The following is a 10,334-nucleotide window of genomic DNA, read 5'->3' on the forward strand; positions in this document are numbered from 1 at the left end:
TTTTCCCCCCACCCAGAAACTTTCTAGCAGTATGACGGTTACTTACATGAAAAGCAGTACCCAAATGCTTTATTTTAAATAGATTCACATTAATCAGTATAATTTTTTAGATTCTTTAGCGTTAGTATAAGTCTCTAAATCAGCTTCCAGTTGTGTTTCATCTCCTTCACCTGCATTTTATTTGATGTTTGTCTGAAGAAAGGAAAGAGGAAAGCAAATATGATTTGTACTGTTTGAACTAAATCTTTGAGATTTGTTGGTAAATTTATTTCAGGGTAAAGTATAAGAAAAACAAAGACTTGTTTCTTAGGCTGAAGGTCTAAGTGATTTATAATACATTTGACTTGTGATGACGGCTTGTTCACTCTTTCAAATGAATTTGCTTTGAAAACAAATGAAGAGCAGCTCTCCTCCTTCCCTCCACTAAGTGTTCAGGTGTGACATGTTCAGGTGATTCTGCTGGATTCCAGCTGGAGCAGTGTGCTACCCTTCTGTTCCTGCGGTTGGTTTGTTCCTTTCTTTTATCCACCAAAGTGGACGCAAACAACATGATCCCAAAGACATGCCTAGTTAATTCCAGCTGACTGGAGACCAGAAAATTTGTAAATGGTTGGTTTGCTGTTACTGCAAATAAAACAAAGGGCCTGGGAATTCTTTTGATTCCATCTCTACTTTGTTTAAGTCTCATTTTGTGCCTTAAATATCTGCAACATTTTATCATGTCTCAACTCAGTGACTGACAAGCAACACAATACAGTGCAACACATCAGGGTTTATACCCTAAAGTATTGAGGAGCACCTCCCTCAAGCAATGCCATGTGGGAACTTGCAGTGTTTTCTGTATTCTCTGTATAACCATAATCCAGAGTGTGGGATTTAGAAGGAAGGGAGACTTTTAATTTCATTTGGACAATGGCCACTATTTCCATTCTCTAAAAACCCAGAAGACGACAAGGCTGGAAGTGACATTGCTGAATTACACTAGTTAATTCAGTGTATATGGTAGCGAGTACTCCTTACAAACAAACTCAGTCTGTGTTCCCAGAGTGCTCAGTGCTGTCTGTAGCTTTAGTAGGACAGCTTGAGGCTTGTTACTCAAAGTGATTCCTTAAGTACAAATTACGCATTAATCTAAAAAAAAAATAACTGATTGCCCTCTTGTAAACTGCGGTGAACTGTGTTTTGACTGACCCGTGTGTCAAGAGCTCATGGGGTCCCCTTTTCAGCATCAAAAAACCTTTCCATATATTTTGAAACCCGCCGTTTGCCTCCATGTGCATTAGTCTGTTAATGATGGTTTAGATTTCTGCCTCTAACATAATGTGACCTTGAGAAAGTTTTTAACTGAGCCTAGATTTCATCTATAAAAATAGAGATATATAGCCAGGTTGTCCTAAGGATTAGATCAGATAAAATGTAAAGAAGCTGTAAATGTTAGTATGTCACCAATTTTTTTAATTCATCAAAGACAGCATTTGCTACACATGTAAGAATTTTACAACATTGCATTTACTCACTTCAAAAACAAAAGTAGGATTTTAAATGCTGTCTGCAGGGACTTCCCTGGTGGTCTAGTGGGTAAAGACTGTGCTCCCAATGCACGGGCCGGGGGTTTGATCCCTGGTCGGGGAACTAGATCCCACGTGCCGCAACTAAGAGTCCGCGTACCACAAGGAAGACCCCGTGTGCCGCAACTAAGACCCAGTGCAGCCAAAAGAATAAATAAGTATTTAAAAATAAGTAAATAAATAAATGCTGTCTGCATATATGCCCTCATTTGGGAGTAGATATGCTCTGTCTAAAGAAGTTATTAACTAAATCCAAGATAACAAATTAATAAAAAGAAAAGCAGAAATTAATGAACTAATGACTTGATTAGTAAGACCAAAACCTTCTTAAATCTAAAAATAGCTCTCCAGGCCTCTCGGCTTCTGAGATGGCCCACACTCTGTGGAGTGGGTTTCTCCCATGGCTGCTCTCGCCTTCTGAGATGGACTGTGTCCTGTCTATGGAATGTGCATCTCTCTAAATAAATCCACTTCTTACCTATCAAAAAATAAAATAAAAATAGGCTCCCAGCTAGCCTAGTTAAGGTACAAAGCACAGATACACAAAATTTACTATGAATAACTGAAAATACTTGTCTAATCTTACCAGCTTTAAATGTTGCCAATTTCTAATTTATTTTTATTATAAAGACAGTTAATACTAAAAAAACTAGAAGGCAGATGAGGAAAAAGGGAATGATCAGCTTTTAATACCTTGTTGGAAAAGCTCCATCTGGAATATCCAGTGAGATTTGCTGGGTGTAAAGAGGTTTTAAACAGTAAAAGAAAAATTTGATTTGGTGGCACGCCAGGTCTTACTCAGTAGACCTGAAAGTCTCATTCCTGTTACAAAAACACACAAGATTGGTTTATTTTATTGATAAATAATTAGGTATTAATGTGCTCTCAAAAAGTTAAGACAACCTAAGCAGGAGTTTAATAGCCATTTTTGAAAGCCAAGTAACATTCCGTCTCTAACTCACATGATCAAAGCTTCTCTGGTATTCACAAAACATAGTAAATGAAATGCTACACAAAACTGCTGCATGTGAAGTGTTTTGTTCCTTTATTCTCAAAGACAGCAAGAAAAGAAAGCACATAATGTACTTTAAAATTCTAGAAGCAGTTGAGTCATTTGTATCTGGTAGTCAGGGGCTTGGGTTCCTGTCCCTCCCTTCCCAGCAAGGCCAGGAGTTCGCCTAAGGTAATGCAATTTGCCTTGAGGGTGAGGACTTGAATTGCAGCATATAACCTACATGTATTTGCATATTTAACCAGTACTCATAAGAGGGATTTTAACAAAAACCTGTTCTGGATAGCTGCTTACTCATTGCCTTTAGAACTGTGTGGTGCTGGGACAGGCAAGTGCCAACTGTTTGCTCATTTTCTTTGACCTACTAGCCTTCCACAGTTTGCTGTGTGGGTGTTGATACTACTAAAATAAAAGAAAAAAAAAAGTTGTCTTAGATGGCCCCCACTATCTACCCAAACACCCTGGATTTATTTGAGATCTGGGATTCTAGTTCTGTAGTTGGGATACTGGCCCAAACTGTGGCCCAGAGAGAGTGAGTCAGTTCTAAGTGGCTGGCTGACTCCCTGGGAACAGAAATGAAATGCAGCTTAGAGGGTTTGTCAGCCAAATCCACAAATGTGTGGCTTTTTGAAACATTGGACATCTGTTCCTCTTAATTTAAAGAAAACCTTTTTAAAAAGCACAGAGTTGCTTGGCTCCTTGTTTCTTTGTGTCAGCAGCAGTTGCTGCTGTAATTTAGTAAGCCTAGAATCAATCGTAGTTAGAAAATTTGGGATCTTTAGGGCACGCTTCAGAGAAAGTGGAACTGAATTGCTTTGGGAAGGGAAGAGATGATTTTACAGCATAGAGTCTGTTTGGAAATCCCCTTCTGGGGTAATCAGCCCAGGTGTTCAACCCGTTTGTTAACCATTTCCAAATGACTCAAAGGACATAAAGGGAAGGCTTGGATACACTCCAGCACTATTTCGACAATGTAGTATCTGTTTGTGTTGGAAACCATATTCCTGAATTCTTGAGGGGAAGGCTCTGGCTTATTCTGGGCATTTTTGGCCGAGAGGGACCCCTGGGCCACCTGTTTAAGCTAACAGTCACAGCCTTTTGAGAGTTTCCAGGGAGGAGTATCGACAGCTTGCTTTGATGGCCTTCCACCCAAAGCCCTTTGGGGAAAAGCCTTGTTTATTCAAGGAGGCCTCTGACGGCCACTTTTCTCTCCCCCCAACCTAATCCCAAACGTCATTTCCCTTTGTTGCCATCTATCCCCCTGTAGGGAACAGCATGAGCAGCTTTTTCCTTCAGGCCACTTTTGACTGACTCAGCCCAGCAGCATTGCTTAATTGTGTCCCAGTCTGTTTCTGATGGAGGGAAAAATTGTTTTTGTGGAGCGAATTTGAAAAGGGGGATGGGTTCTGCCTTTCCCCAAAGGTGGGGAATGACTGTGCAGATTATTCTTGTCTTTCTCTGGCTCCTCACCAGGTTGTGTTGGAAAACAAAGAGCAGCTCAGGTTCACTTCTCTTGGCAGTAAGTGCTGAAGCCCAACGCTCCATGTCACCAGAGAACCTTGCTGTTCTCAACCTCTTTGCACCTTAAAAAGATGAAAGCCAAAAATAACGAGAGGAGGCCCTTCTCTGCCTTTCATTTTTTTAGTGCACCTCGGAGTGTCTTGAGAATCACTTTCACTTGAGTGACAGTCCTAAACCTCTTACAGCAGCCAGACTTTCTCTGCCTAACCTCACATGGTTTGGCCACACTCTTGACGCTCTTCAGACTGCACTGCTCCATCCTGCCCCTTGCACCAGGCCCTTCCCACTCCCGTGTCCCCTCCACAGTATGTTCTTTGTACACAATCACACAACACCAGCAATCAAGATTAGCTCCCAGGAACCTCCTCTGATGTGCCCTGTACCAGGAAGCACAGTGGATTTACTGTAACTTTGATGATTGCTTGCTTGCTTTGTACCAGGCACTGTTTCCAGTGTTGTTTTATGTGTATTGTATTTAATCTTTAAATCCTTCCAACAGCCCCATGAGAAAATGAAGGCAGAGAAGTTCAGTGATTTGCTGGAGGAAGCAAGGAAGTAGAGCAAGAATTCGAACCTAGGTGTTCTGGCTCTTAGCCACTCAGTTCTGCAGAAAAGTCCAGTGCAAAAGTCCAAGCGTCTGGTTACTTGTTTCATCTTGTGATCACAAGGTAGGTGATGGGAAAGGGGAGACAGCAGAAAATCAAGGCCACAGCCAAAAAAGTTTTGCATTTAAACAGAGGAACAGCTTTTGTGTGTCCCTATATCAGGGGTTGGAAAAGCCAGCTCTGCTCTTAGCCATCCTGTGTGGGCAGGTTCCCAGAGTGATGTTTGCTATAATTATGATTACAAAGCAGTCCGTACAAAGGTACAGACCTTTTTTCTTTTTTAAAGCACTGTCACATCTTGAGTTTTATTTGATCTTCATAACAACCCTATGAAACAGTTAGGGCCAGTAGTGGTATTAGCCACGTTGGGGGGAAAAATTTTTTCTTATTCACTTTTTAAATCTCTAATAATTTAAAGTACTATAGGGAAGAGGCAAAGCTGTTGAAAAATGATCTGCCTCTAGGAGCTTACAGTCTTCTTGGGGGTTATACAAATATGCAGGTAACTACAATGTAGAGTAGTAAGATGAAGGCCATTAGAAAAAAAACGGGAAGAGGAAGAAAACTGCCAACTAGGAAGGATCAGAAAAGGTTTCATGAGGATGTGGCATTTGAATTGCCAGGTAGGGGTTGGGGTGAGGGAAAGCCCTTGTGAGAGACACCAGGAAAGCGCCAGTGAGGGAGCTGTGAGACAAGGCCAATGAGCCTTCTACCTCTGTTATTCTCTGCCTAGCTTCGTTTTGTTTCCTTTAAAGTACATGTAATTCACAACTAGTCTATTTTCTTTTTTTTTTTTGGCAAGATTTTTTTTTTTTTTTTAACTTTTGGGTTTATTTATTTATTTATTTATTTATTTATTTATTTATTTATTTATTTTTGGCTGTGTTGGGTCTTAGTTTCTGTGAGAGGGCTTTCTCCAGTTGTGGCAAGCGGGGGCCACTCTTCATCGCGGTGCGCGGGCCTCTCACTGTCGCGGCCTCTCTTGTTGCGGAGCACAGGCTCCAGACGCGCAGGCTCAGTAGTTGTGGCTCACGGGCCCAGTTGCTCCACGGCATGTGGGATCCTCCCAGACCAGGGCTCGAACCCGTGTGCCCTGCGTTGGCAGGCAGACTCTCAACCACTGCGCCACCAGGGAAGCCCACAACTAGTCTATTTTCTTGTTTTTGCTCATTCCTCCACTAGAACCTAAGCCACATAAGGGCAGGCACTATTGTGCTCTCCTTTGTACGCTCAGAGCCAAGCACAGGGTGGGGTCACACACAGTATTTGCTGAATGGATATTGCAACAGCCCAGGTGAAGCAGCAGCAGAGATTCAAAGGCAGGTAGGAGGTGCTACCTAAGTAGAGTCCAGGAAATGGTGGAGTGAAAGAGGTGGAGTATACATGAAGGAGGAACCAGAGAACCCTGAGAAGACAGCAATAATCATTGATCACCAAGCCAGGAATATAGGAGGAGGACCAAGTTGGAGAGAGAGAGTCACTATTCCATTTTGAAGATATGAAGGGAAGATACCAATAGAATGAATGGTGGGGCCTAGTATAGGGGTGTATGTCAGTTCTCCTAACTCCTCAAACCCCTCCCTGTCGGAGAATAAACCTGACTTTTTCAGAGAATTCTCTAGAGTAGTATGTCCTCTGTACTTTCCTGTAAGTGATCATCTAAGCCTCACCTTGTTATGTAGCACTGTTCTTGAAGAATGGCTCTGTGACTGGACCTTGGAGCCACAGGAAACTGCTTTAAAATTCCTCTCCACAGTTGTATCCTGCCTGCTTTGCCAATGGCTCCTCCCTCTGAGAACCGGGAGGATGGTAATTCCTGGATAGATTGTCTTTATAAGGAGAAAAGTTTGGCAATGTGATTTCCTGTATATTTCTACCAGAGTCCAAGATTCCAGTAGTGCTAGCCTAGACAGCAGTGGCAGCCGCCTAGAACCCAGATGTCATTAGTATTCCCAAGTAAGTACGAGGGCGTCCTCCCAACTGCCTTTGCCAAGCCAAAAGGCAGAATCACGGCTTTATTACACCTTCTAGAGCATGTGGTAAAGGCGGCTTTCCATTTGGCTGCTTTGGTGCCGGGGTTGTTTACATGTTTCAGTAAGTGAGTTACGCTTATTGAAGTTGGCTGGGTAGGAGTTCAGAAAAAATGACATATGACCACAATCATACCACTCACCAGGAGCACCAGAGTTCAGAAGGAGAGAGATTTACTTGTGTAATAATCCTTTGGTAGAGAAGAGAGGCGCAAACTTGAGTATTCCACTCTCAAGAAGGTACACAGTTTTTGAAGCCTTCGAGAATTGGGGTGTGACTGTTCCTGGCTTTCTGATGGAATCAGACAAAATGAGATGCCTATCTGGTAAAAGCACAGGTGTGCGAGTACTTTGCACAATTTTAGAAGAAAAAAAAAAGGAAGCTGAAAAATAGTGCTTGTAGAAAAATGTAGAGATCAAAGAAATTTGCGGATGTTCTGCATTTTCTTCTTCAAACATAATCTGTCTGAGCATAAAAGACATCCCTGGTCTCTGCAAGGAAGAAATAAAAGGTTCTTTCATACATAAATGATTTCCTACTTTATACACCTCTTTTCAGGCTGCTCCCAGACTTTGTGTTTGATATATTTACTAGTCTTCCCTGCAGTAGGCAGTGTTCATTAGAAGAACATGTTGAGACAGTAGGACCCCAAAGTTAGTCTTTAATTTCTCCCTTCCTCCTCTGCCCTTGACTGAACCTGGAGCATCCTATAATTCCTCCACTCTATTTCTGTGATAGTTTACAGAACGATGAGGATGCCTATTACTTCCACCCCTTGTTGCTGCCTTCTGATTCATTTGACTTATTCCTCCATTCTTCAAACTGTCTCCAGGTCTTAACATCCTTTGAAAAATCATTTTTGAGTTATTTTATCTTTATGTTGGGTTTTTATGGCTTTGCTTAAAAAAAAAAAAAATGCAAGCCAAAGAAATGCATAATATAAAAAAGAAGGAAATCCCCTAAGATATTACCCCAAAGAAATTACTATGAAATCTAGCATGTGTCCTTTGAGTCCTGCTCAAAAATGTTCTGAGCTTCCCATTCTTCTTGGTCTTGGGACCCTAGCAGTGGGGGCAGAGCTGGGGCAGGCAGGATCATTGGGGCGTGTCTCTCATCTGTATCTTCAGGTCAGTGATAGCTCCACCTCTGTCCTTACTGAACAAAATCAAACATAACCATGTAGACGAATCTATGTGTTTCTCATAACCACATTTAACACCCATTTCTGTCAGCTTTGGCTGCTACAGTACACAGAAAGGAAATGGTGGGAGAGGGGGAATGGCCAAACATTAGAAGGCTTAGAATTGCAGAACAAGGAATTTAGATTTTAGGCAAAGGACTTGCAAACAAAGGCAGTTGTACACTCTCTTTTAATATACTGTTTGAATTTATATTGCCTTAAGTGGCTCTTAATTATATAAGATGACTTCAGAAACAAAATATTTTTAATTATATTTCCAGGTCCTTAGTTTCATCTAATAGTTGTGAGATCTGTTGGTAATATGGGACCTCTAATAGGCTTTATTGTGTGTCTGTAGGTTTGCAGCTTTACGTCTCTTCCATAGTTTTTCAGACATTTATATTAATCTGTTCAGTAAACAGAGAGTCTCTACATGAGCCAGGCGTATGATCTGCAGCAAGGAATATACCAAATGGTGAACTCCTAAAGGGCAGGGGCCAGGTTTACCTCATTCTTTTATTTCCCCATCTTTGCACAGTGTCTTTCCTTGCAGGTGTTCAATGGATGTTTGTGGAATTAAGCTCATACCCTGCCTCTTTCATACTGTTCACATGAGCTGAGCTTAAGCAAGGCCCTTTTTTTTTTTTTTTTTTTTTAAGGCCCTTTTTTTAAAAAAGGAAAACTTCCATCTTTCTGCCTCATGTCATGTTTCTTACTATCATGTTCCCATGAACTCTCACCTAGTAAGGACAAGCTTTGTTCAACTCCAGTTTCTACAGTTCCTGGGATTTTGCTCCTCAAATGTCTAGAATAGCTCTGTCCAATAGAAATATCATGCAAGCCATATATCTAATTTTTAAAATTTTAGTAGCTATACTTTAAAATGTAAAAAAACAGGTATTATACCAATTTGAATAAGTCATTTAACTTATTATGTCCAAAATATCATTTCCACAATTTAAGATATTAATATTTTACATTATTTTATTCGTATTATCTTCAAAATCCAGTGTGTATTTTACACTTACTAAGCACATGTGGCTAATGGCTACCTTATTGGACAGCCAATATTGGACAAAAAGATTGGACAAAAATCTTTGAATTTCTGTGTACTTACCATGTAAATAATTAAATTCATACGACAAGAGAGCCGTAAAAGTATCCATTGTATTGGCTCCATCATTGGCAAAGGAGAGAAATTCAGGTAACACGGAATTATTTGCTAAGCGACATGTAATTTAGCTTCTTGTTTCTTTTCATGCTATTCTTGTAAGCTATTCTTAGATTTTTTATCATTAGGTAAAGTCCATAATTCAAAAACCATCAAGTTTTTTTTTTTTTTTTAAATGCTTGTAAGCTATTAGCAGTTCTTTGGGATCATGATCAGTTCCCCTGACCTTCCTTTTCATCTCTTCCACTGCTTCACTGGCTCCCTGGAGTCTAAATGATTAGGATTTTCTCTCTTTTCCCTCTTCTCCCTTGAATGCCATATCTTCTGCAACACTGACCCAACACTGCGTTCTCCAGAAACTTAAAATATTTACATTGTTTATCTTAACATTCCTGCTAGTGGAAATGGGATTCCATTTATTAATAAGGTTGACATTTCATCGTCTGAGACATTTCAGAGTGTAGGAGTAGGAAGTTATTTAGTTAAAAATATAAAGCCAGATTTTTTAGCTCACATTCCTAAAACCCATAGGAAACAATGTGATTGATACAGATGAGCAAATATCTCTTAAATAACTGATTACTTGCAAAAATGACAAGTTAGTGGGCAAAGCCATATTTGGAAGATAGGTGGAAGAACAAGGAAGGGTTGACTGCCAAACCTTGAGCTCATGCGGAGAGAATAGCGGGATGGGAACATATGGAGCATGTTTTAAAACAAAATTTTGGACAGGAATGCAAGTGTGATAAACACGGTGGTCAGGAGAAGAATCACTGGTATGTACACTGCACAGTCAAGTCTACAGAGCCAGTGAAGAGGCTTCAGACAAATTTAAAGCCTAGACTAGAGGTCCCAGTTCACGGTTCTTTACCTTGTACCACATCTTTACTGTAAAAAAAAAAAAAAAAACTGAACATGGACATGGGCCGGATAATAAGCAGTAATTAGGAAGCTAGAATCGTAGCACCAGGCATGGAAAGAAACTTAAGTACATTGTAAGCTTCTTCATTTAGACTTTGTGTTATTGATCCCCATATACTTAGCATTTGTTCAGTGCCTGGCAGTGAATAGATACTGGTTGAATGAATGAATGGACTGAGAACAGTGAATCATGGGCACACACTGAGTTCTAAGTGACAGGTTAAAGAAAGGAGAAAGGGATTGTTGGCTGACTGAATAGTAGTGGTGAGGGGTTCCGGGGTGAGTACTCAAAGCTAGAAGCAAGAGGGAATGAATGGGAAGAAAC

This window comes from Balaenoptera musculus, chromosome 20, assembly GCF_009873245.2.
Source record: "Balaenoptera musculus isolate JJ_BM4_2016_0621 chromosome 20, mBalMus1.pri.v3, whole genome shotgun sequence".
Classification (NCBI taxonomy): domain Eukaryota; kingdom Metazoa; phylum Chordata; class Mammalia; order Artiodactyla; family Balaenopteridae; genus Balaenoptera; species Balaenoptera musculus.